Raw genomic sequence first — 9,402 nt, 5'->3', positions numbered from 1 at the left:
TGTTTAAAACAAAAGTAAATATTACATCTGATAAGAAATATTGTTTACTACAAATGGAAAACAAATACATCATCATCAAGTCATCAATAAAGATACAAAAAGCAGCTAAGTTCTCGATAAATAGTAATTGTTGCGGCCTGGATCGGAACCTGAACTAAATCCTGCAAAATGCTTCCATCCATGATACGGATGACAGTCGATTGAATCGGTCAGCGCTTAGTCGAGCATAACTTCCTATCCAGCTCAAAATACGAAAATTATACGCTACATTTACAAAATAATAATTTAAGTACGAATTTATAATTAATTGACATCACCGTATACTTCTACCATATTCTTTTTCAGTTCCATACTTTTAACTCATTAAGATACCATTCTCAATCCTGACAGAAGTGCGTTACTGCCACTTATACAATTCGGTGATCTTAACACTTAGGTAAGTTCATTTGGTTAATACTCATAATCGTACCATTTATCATAGCATCAACACTAATCAAGTTTATCACTGATCAACAAGCACATCAATATGACACCTGATATATGTAAGGGTCTGGTTAGGTGAGGCCCGTAGTCCTAAACCCTAACTGTGGTGGGAGTCGTCACCCCTCCAATACAATTTATGCTCGAGCTCTACAGGATAGGTAGCTAACCCCCTGTCTTACACCGCATTTTATGTGCCGGTCAATACGAGCGCCGGGATTTTTACATGCCGGTCCATGGTTCGACATTACCTTACTATCAGGGTCATTCAATCAATAATTCACATAAGTACATCACATTTTTATTACTACAATTTGACATTGACTTTGACTTTGATCAATTTAGGTGATAACCTCTTTTATTTAATAAAATTCTAAATCATAACGTAAAATTAACCTTTATGTCTTTATACATTAATTATTGAATTCTTACACATTAAATTTTATTTATAATTTTATTTTTAATATCTCGCTAAATTCACACTAATAACTTAATATTCTATCAATAGTGATCTCCAAATTAATATTATCCACAAGTAGCTACTAAAATCTATTTCTCTTTAAATAAGTTTCCAAAATCAACATTTTCAACTTTACAATAAATAAAACTTTATTCTCTTCAAAAAAAATCAAATATTCTAATTAAAAATCAAGTTAAAATTGCAACATTTGGATAAGTTTTCAAATTTCTACAAGTTCACCAAAATCAATATTTCAAGTTTAGAAACATAAGTAAACTTATTAGGTTTGCAAAAATCAACATTCTAGTTGTATAACAAATAAAACTTATAATTTTACAAAAATTAATATTTCTAGTTTAAAAAACAAGTCAATAATTTTCACAAAAGTCAATATTTCAAATTATAAAACAAGTAAAACTTGCAATTTCACAAAATCAATATATCACACATAGTTTGAGCGGCAAGTTTACTAAAAATACTTTTACATAAATTTTGGTCAAATACTTAGCAAATAAAATATTTTGTACTAAATAGTGATTAAAAGTTACTTTTATTATGAAATCTCATGTATTCAAGAAAAACACTTCAATATTTAATAACTTATAAAAATTTCTCAAAAATATCTTTTTAAATTGTTATCTTATTATTATCACAAAAATAGTTGTAATAATTTAAAATAGTAAATCAAACTCTCTTTTTTTTATTATATGATAGTGGTCGAATAGCCTATGAGTGTTTTGGGCCCTTTTCACATAAAAAGAACGACTTAATTTAATTTATCATACTAAATCCTAGAATAATTAACATAACCACTTACAAAAATAAAAACTTTACGCAATAACATAGAAATTTACTATAACTTTAAGGATAAACTTAAATCTCAAAATAAAGTATAATAACAATATTCTGAATGTAATCATAATTAGTAAAATACGTTCATAAAATATCTTACTACCTTATAAACTAGTTTAACGGCTAACATAAACATATTAATAAAAATTTTACATAAAAAAATAATAACATTCCTAATATAACACTTAACTCATAAACATACTAGCATTAGTTTATAACATAAATCATACTTAACATCACTATAATATAATTTTGCACCCAATTTCCTAAACTTGTTCAAAGATTATCATATTAAAAATAATTTTAGCATACACATACTTAATATAATCTTGATCATAATTTCATTAAACTAACTTCCTACTAAAACATATCAACATATTTCATACTTTGCATATTATAAAGTAAATATAATGTAAAATTCCACAAAAAGAGTAGGGTAAGAAGTTATATCATACTAACACCAAGGATTAGTACTAAGTACAAATTAGGAAAATAATAAGAAATAAGACCCTCCAAGATAGATAATAATGATTCAAAGATAATTAATCCAAACTCCCAAAATAATGATGATCTTCTAAGCTCCCAAAATAATTAAATCCAAAATCCTAAAAATAATAATACATTAAGTACCCAAAATAATAACCCAATAATGCTCCATAATGATGATGATTTAGCTAAATAAAGAGTGTTCTAAGCTACATCTTCTTGAATTTCTTCAACTAATAATAAAGGTAATAAGGTAGCACTACTACAAAAAAGGGAAAAGAGAACATGTATAAAGAGAACTCCCAAATAGAAAAGAGATCTCTTAGACCAAAGAAAGCAATGTTTTAACATAGCAGTTCTCTTTGTTAAAAGGGAACATGCATAAAGAGAACTCCTAAATAGAAAAGAGATCTCTTAGACCTAAGAAAACAATGTTTTAACATAGCAGTTCTCTTTGTTAATCTCTTTGACCCATAACTTGACCAAAGAGAACTCCTTAATTTCCTAGTAGTTCTCTTAATTTTTCTTAAAAATTTCACTTCAAAAAACCACCAAATTGAAAATAATATAAAAATTTATTTTGTCCCAAAGAACACTACAAGAAAACTTGTTTTTAGCAACAAGTTTTAGCAACCACTATATTCTTTTCGTTGCAAAAAATATAAGTTGTTGAAAAATCCGTTGTTGTTGCTAAATAATCGTTGCCATAAAAAAAATAAACTTCCCCACCCCTTAAAATAATTTTCTGGTATAACCCAATTTTTTGCAACAAACAATTTAGTTGTTAAAATTAAATAAATAATTCGTAACTGTATATATTGTTGCAAAAAATATTTAAATATACAGACAAAATAAGAAGTCGTTGCAAAAATCATTATAATAATATTTTTTTTATTTCCCTCTCAAATTAAAACCCCAACCCCTCACAATCCCATTTCCCTCCCTCGCATTTTCAGAAAACCCGTCCCCATTCCCTCACATTTTCAGAAAACCCGTCCCCATTCCCTGACATAACCGATTCCCTCACAAAACCGATTCCCGCACACCAGAGCTTAGCGATAGCCGCCTATACACCGGAGCTTCTGCCGCCTGCACGCCGGAGTTCCAGCCACCTACAGCACACCGGTGCTACCGCCTTCTGCACATACGCCTTTCAACTAACCCACGACAGGTTCTTTGGTTTTTTTGCCTTTTTGTTTCTTTGAATTTCTTGTTCTTGTTTCTTGTTGCTTTCAATTTATGGGTTGTTCTTTGAATTTCTTGAGCTTTGTTGTAATTATCAGATTAATGTATGTGTATTTCGTCAGTTTGAAATGTTGGGTTGTGCGCATAATCACAATACAACCCACCAACAACATTCCAATTTTCGAATTTCATTACAAACCCTAGATCTCTGAATCAAATTACTAAACGAATCAAAGATAATATATTTAGTTTATAGGAAAACCTATTAATTACTAGCCAAAGATAACAGTAAACTTACTATAGTGGAGAAGTTGTTTTCAGTCTTTCGATTTGGGGAAAATCGGGATTCTAGAATTTTAAATAGCTCTAGATGAAGAAGCTTCACAATCAGAATTGTTCTCCAGAGTCCAGTGTAATAGACGAGACTCGAAAGGGGAAATTTCGCAATCAGGAATTAAGCACTGTTAGTATTACAATCAGGAATCGGGTCTTCACTTTTTAAATTATTTTTTGCCCTTATTATTATTTTTTTAATTTTAATATCTCTCTCGCATAAACTCTTTCAACACATTCAATTAGTTATTTGATCATATTGTATCCAAAAATAATTTATATCATCATTAACATTTTGCGTCATGACACCAAAAAGATAAGAATAAGTTTAAGAAAATTCTGATTACCACTCATTGTCACACTAAGTATTGGGAATAACGTGCAAAATATTTCGCCTATATAGTGACGTCATTTAACTATAAACAAGGCTTGTTTGAGATGAAAATTGAACGTGAGCCTGTAAGAAAAGGGTAGAAAGGTGCACACGGTTAATCTTGCTAAAGACTTGCATATGTGAAAGAACATAAAAATCAAGTTTGAACGAAGCCATAAACATATGGATTGTTGGGTTTTGATGTCATGGTGGAATTAGATTTTTCTTTTCAAATTGAAGCAAAAGAATTCATTATTTGCGATTGTGATGATACATACTTGATGAGGGCAAAGATTTTTAGTTTATTTGTTTTAGATTATAATGAAGCCTAGTAAAATGGTTCATGTGAACTTGTTAAATTGTTCTTGTTTATTCAAGTTGATTTGTCTAAGTTGATTTGTCATGTGTTGAAAATATTTTCTAAGTTGATTTGTCACGCATACATTGAACAAATAGTAATCTTTGTTCTTGTTTTTATTGTTAAATTGTTCTTCAAACAACTTAAAGTTAAAATTCCCTTTCACGTAGTTGTTAAATTGTTATTAAAGTTGTTAAATTGTTCTTGTGTTTCATATTGTATCCAACTTGGCTAGCATTTTCGCATGTAATAATGCTAAGAACAAAAACCAATTATTCATGGCACCTTATTACGAAAAGTAAGTGACAAAATTTTTTTCGTGGTTGTCTTATGTTATTATAATAATCTTTTTTTTTTTCATCAAAAGAATCCCCTTTAGTGATATTGATTTGCAAGTATGAATGCTATCTTTGTGTAGTCGTCATTGGATGTTAGCAATTATTAGTCCATGGAAGGGATTGGTTTATTGGTTAGATCCTGCTGGTGTGGAAAATAAAGTGCGTGAAAATGCTCGTAAAATTATTGTCATTTTACTTATTTATTAAGCCTATCTTTGCTTGAAGATACAATTTCTTAAAAGTTGAAATGTTCAATCACCTACTATTAGATTGTTTGATATTTATACAGAATAATTATGTTAACGAAAATTAATATTTATATAAAAAAGTGAAAAGATATTTTCATTCAATACATCATAGTTCATATTGTTGGGGTGATGATTTTAAAATCCTTCACAAAGCACCAATATAAAAGAATGACCTTTTCTTTATTTTCAAATCCAACCTTATTATAAGGGTTTGGTTCGATTCTTTATTGGACCCTATTTCAATTTGGCATCTTTTCGATGTGGTTTGATTTGCACTTGGTGCATTATGAATGGAGAGCTTGTTTGAATATATTTCATAAGTTTATATGTAATAATGCTAAGAACAAAAACCAATTATTCATGGCACCTTATTACGAAAAGTAAGTGACAAAATTTTTGTTGTGGTTGTCTTATATTATTATAATGTTTTTTTTCATCAAAAGAATCCCTTTTAGTGATATTGATTTGCAAGTATGAATGCTATCTTTGTGTAGTTGGCATTGGATGTTAGCAATAATTAGTCCATGGAAGGGATTGATTTATTGGTTAGATCCTGCTGGTGTAGAAAATAAAGTGCGTCAAAATGCTCGTAAAATTATTTATGAGTAAGTACTATACTATTGCATCGTAAATGGTTTTACTTTGATAAATTATTTAGGTTCTATCTATTTAATCATTTTATATGTAAATGCCTAGGGGGCTTGTGAAGTTTAGCATGGTCCATCGAAAGGATCTCAAAAAAATTAAAAAGAATCCTAAAGTTGGTTGGAACAAACTGAAAGTAAGGTTCTTTTATAGTAATTTTTTTTATTGTTTAGACATGTTCTAAACTTAGGACAAATTCTATGTTCTAATTATTTTTTCATCGTTTGTTTGTTTTGATTTCTTGTAATAGTGTCCTCGTCAACCTCAAGACGCCAAATACTGTGGATATTATGTATGCCGTTATATGCTTGAGACTATTGAAAGTAGGCAACAATTGATTTTGGAGGAGGTAAGTATTCGTCAAAAATTTATATCAAACATTATGATATTGGTATTGAAACACAATGACATTTGGATATAATATTGATGGATTGGATTTTCGGCATCAATGTTTACCTTCTTTTTCTTGGCTGCAATTTATAGGTCTTATGATTACATGTTGTTGTGATGTTTCTAGCTGCAATTGATATCACCCTTGAAAGAAGTATTATAGATTGGGAGAGTGTGATTCAAAGTTGACATTTGTTTGACATATTTTATTTATGGGCAGTTGATTTTTTTGGGAATATATTATTTGATTAGTTATTGAGACAGGTTATGATGTATTTCATTGTTTTTCAATTTGGGAGTTGTCCTATATACAAGGGAGACTCTGCCGAAATTTTCGCTCAAATTTTGTTATTTGACACATATTGTTGCAATAATTTGGGTTAGTAAAATTTTAATGTATTATTAATGTCTTGCAGTTTTTCCCTGGGGCTCCTTCAACTTATTCTCAGGAGAGCATTGATTAAGTTCGATATTTATGGATTTCTTACGTTGTCAAACATAGGCAACAAAAATTGGAGCAGGAAGCAGAAGATTTGGATGATGTGTTATAAGATCATATCGATGGAAATTATTAAAGATAAGAATTCATGAAGAATTTTGATGACATTTGACTTTTGGAAAAAGATAATTGTATAGTTGAATTATAGTCTATATATATGATGAAATGGTTTATAATTTTTGCTGTTGGTATAGCGTGTATTAACGCGTATATTTAATGGTATATATGGATTAGTACAAATTATATCGTATTGGTATTTTTATTTATTAATATAGGTCTTTTGTCATATAAATGGTGGTTTAGAAATAAAAGGAAATTACAACTGTACGGCTTTTTTATTAGTAGTTATTGGCGGGCGCAAAGAGAACACCTCCAGTAATTGCTAGTTTTCTTTGGTAAGGGAAAAGAGAATACTTCCCTTAAACAGGTGTTCTCTTTGGTGGGGTTGTAGATTTTTTTTACAAGTAGCAAAGAGAACACCTCCATAAGGTGCAAGTTTTCTTTAATGTGAAGAAAAGAGAACGCCTATTTGTCCCACATGTTCTCTTTTATTTTACTTAAGAAAACACTTAAAAAGGGGCATTCTCTTAGGCTAAGAGAACTGTGAAATGGAGAACGCTCCTGAGGAGTTCTCTTAGGCATATTTGAGGCGTTCTCTTTTCCCTTTTTTGTAGTAGTGTAGTAAGATTTAAATGAAGTGAAAATATAAGAAAGAATGTTAGAAAGATTTGATGGTGGAGGTGAAGTGATCTCATTCCTAAGGGGGGTATTTATAATGGGTTTGGGCAACTTTGTAGTTCATTAGATTGTATGAAAAAGTATTTTAGGAGTATAGAAGAAGGTTAACTTGTGTAAGTGATTTAGAGTGTGTAAGTGAATGTGTAAGAGTTAGAGTGTGTAAGTGAATGTGTAAGAGTTTGGAGTGTAAAAGAAGGTTAGCTTATGTAAGGAAATGGTGATAACTTGTGTAAGTGATGAACATCATGGGTTACTATCGAAAGGATTTTGGTTCATCATTTTTTTTTCTAGTATGTACAAGTATATATGCTTTAAAATAATGGGTAAATTTGATAATGAAAATATGTAGTTTACTTAGAAAAATTTGCTTAAACTATACTTAAAGTTAATAATAAAAATACGACTCATTTTTATATATAAAATAATTAAATCAAAGTTATAAGGTTAAGATAATAAGTAGTAATGTTAGTTTAAGGAAGAAAGTTAAAACGTAACGTTTTACAAAACCGTGAATATAATAATAAAATTTTACTTTTCGAATTATAAAATAATAAAATAATACTTTAGTGCTTATAAAAAGATTTTAAATAAAATAATATTTTTTAAGTTTAATATTTGAAAGAAATTACAAAATCGGAAAAGGTTAAGGAATTAAAGATGATTTGAAATGGATAACCAAAGGATTAGAGATTTGAATTGAAAATTCGAATAATTAATCGGAAGATTATGATTAAGAATTTTGAGTCTGTTACAATAAGTGGTTAAAAAAAAATTAGAACAAGGAGATATAATATGATAAAAGGTTTAATGTAATTGTGAATGGATTCAAGCTTATAAAATAGTATTATATTTAAAGATAATGGTGTGAATGAGTTACAACTTTAAGTCAAAATTGTAATAAAATGTATTAAAAAAAATTTAAACGAAGAAAGTCGAGTATATATACAAGGAAATTATAGTATACAAGTTGAATTAGGTGTTGTGTCTTACATAGATGCGTAATAAGCGGAATTTCAGGAAACACTTCCCTAACATCTATCTCAAGATCATAAACATAATCAGACACATGAATCATATAAAAGCATAAGTCTATATTACCTTTGTAGCGTGAAATCCACAAGAATTAACGTGTTAAGATAACCTGGAGAGCCTCAAACGTTGCTCCTCTATTCAGTCTACCAGAATCAATTGAATACCAACGTCTGCTAGAACGGAAGAGATTGTTTCTCTTGCTTTTTCTGGTTTTTCTCAATTACTGTGAGAATGATGGAGGGTGAGAGTTTAAATAAAAATATTTTTAATGCTCACCCCATCATCCCACGTTTTCCACTACCAACATTATATCCATATATAATACTAGTAACCTAGGTCAAAAGAAACTGATTCTTTTGTTAACCTAATTGGATCACAAGCCCATACTCCTAATGGGCCTGAGTCATTTATCGTTCAATTGATTCTTTTGTAAGACCTTATAGAATTAATTATATTAGTCATGGTCCAATTATTATTGACCCACCAATTATATTTATTCTCTAGCAAGTAAATACAATTACTAATAATAATTAACTTTATTATCTTCATAAATATCCTATATATTTATATTTATTAATTGTCGGAAATGTCTACGGACATATTCCTTCAATCTCTTACTTGTCCGAAGACAATTGCACAATTATAAATTCCTTAAGCCACTTAATGTGAAATTCGATAACACAGTGTTATTTCTCAAATTATGTTTCTTGATCTCTAAGTTCGAATTGTTCAACTAAGGATTAACCATTTAATCTTATTCTGCATGGCCATGCAATTTTCAATTCTCGCTCATCAAGAGGCCTACACACCAATCCTATCACATAGAAGGACATATTCATTCTTGTATGACCATAACTCCCACTCAATTCTTAGCCCACCTGATCACTGCCTTTATAGCCTCCTATTACAGCACGACGTTTAATAGCGTCAAGGTTAAACTAATTATTTCATAGTGATTAAGGCATACTTATGTCTAACGAATCCA

The 9,402-nt window shown here is 29.5% G+C and overlaps 1 long non-coding RNA gene across 1 annotated transcript; it reads left to right on the top strand.

The window, feature by feature from the left end:
• The first annotated feature begins 5,637 nt into the window (after positions 1 to 5,637).
• On the top strand, positions 5,638 to 6,225 carry LOC130812774 (uncharacterized). Its single transcript, XR_009042122.1, has 3 exons — positions 5,638 to 5,718; positions 5,810 to 5,894; positions 6,009 to 6,225. It is a non-coding gene; the product is annotated as an uncharacterized LOC130812774 (long non-coding RNA).
• Positions 6,226 to 9,402: the final 3,177 nt, after the last annotated feature.

Source organism: Amaranthus tricolor, chromosome 5 (assembly GCF_026212465.1).
Source record: "Amaranthus tricolor cultivar Red isolate AtriRed21 chromosome 5, ASM2621246v1, whole genome shotgun sequence".
Classification (NCBI taxonomy): domain Eukaryota; kingdom Viridiplantae; phylum Streptophyta; class Magnoliopsida; order Caryophyllales; family Amaranthaceae; genus Amaranthus; species Amaranthus tricolor.
This window is presented reverse-complemented; position numbering and strand designations above follow the sequence as displayed.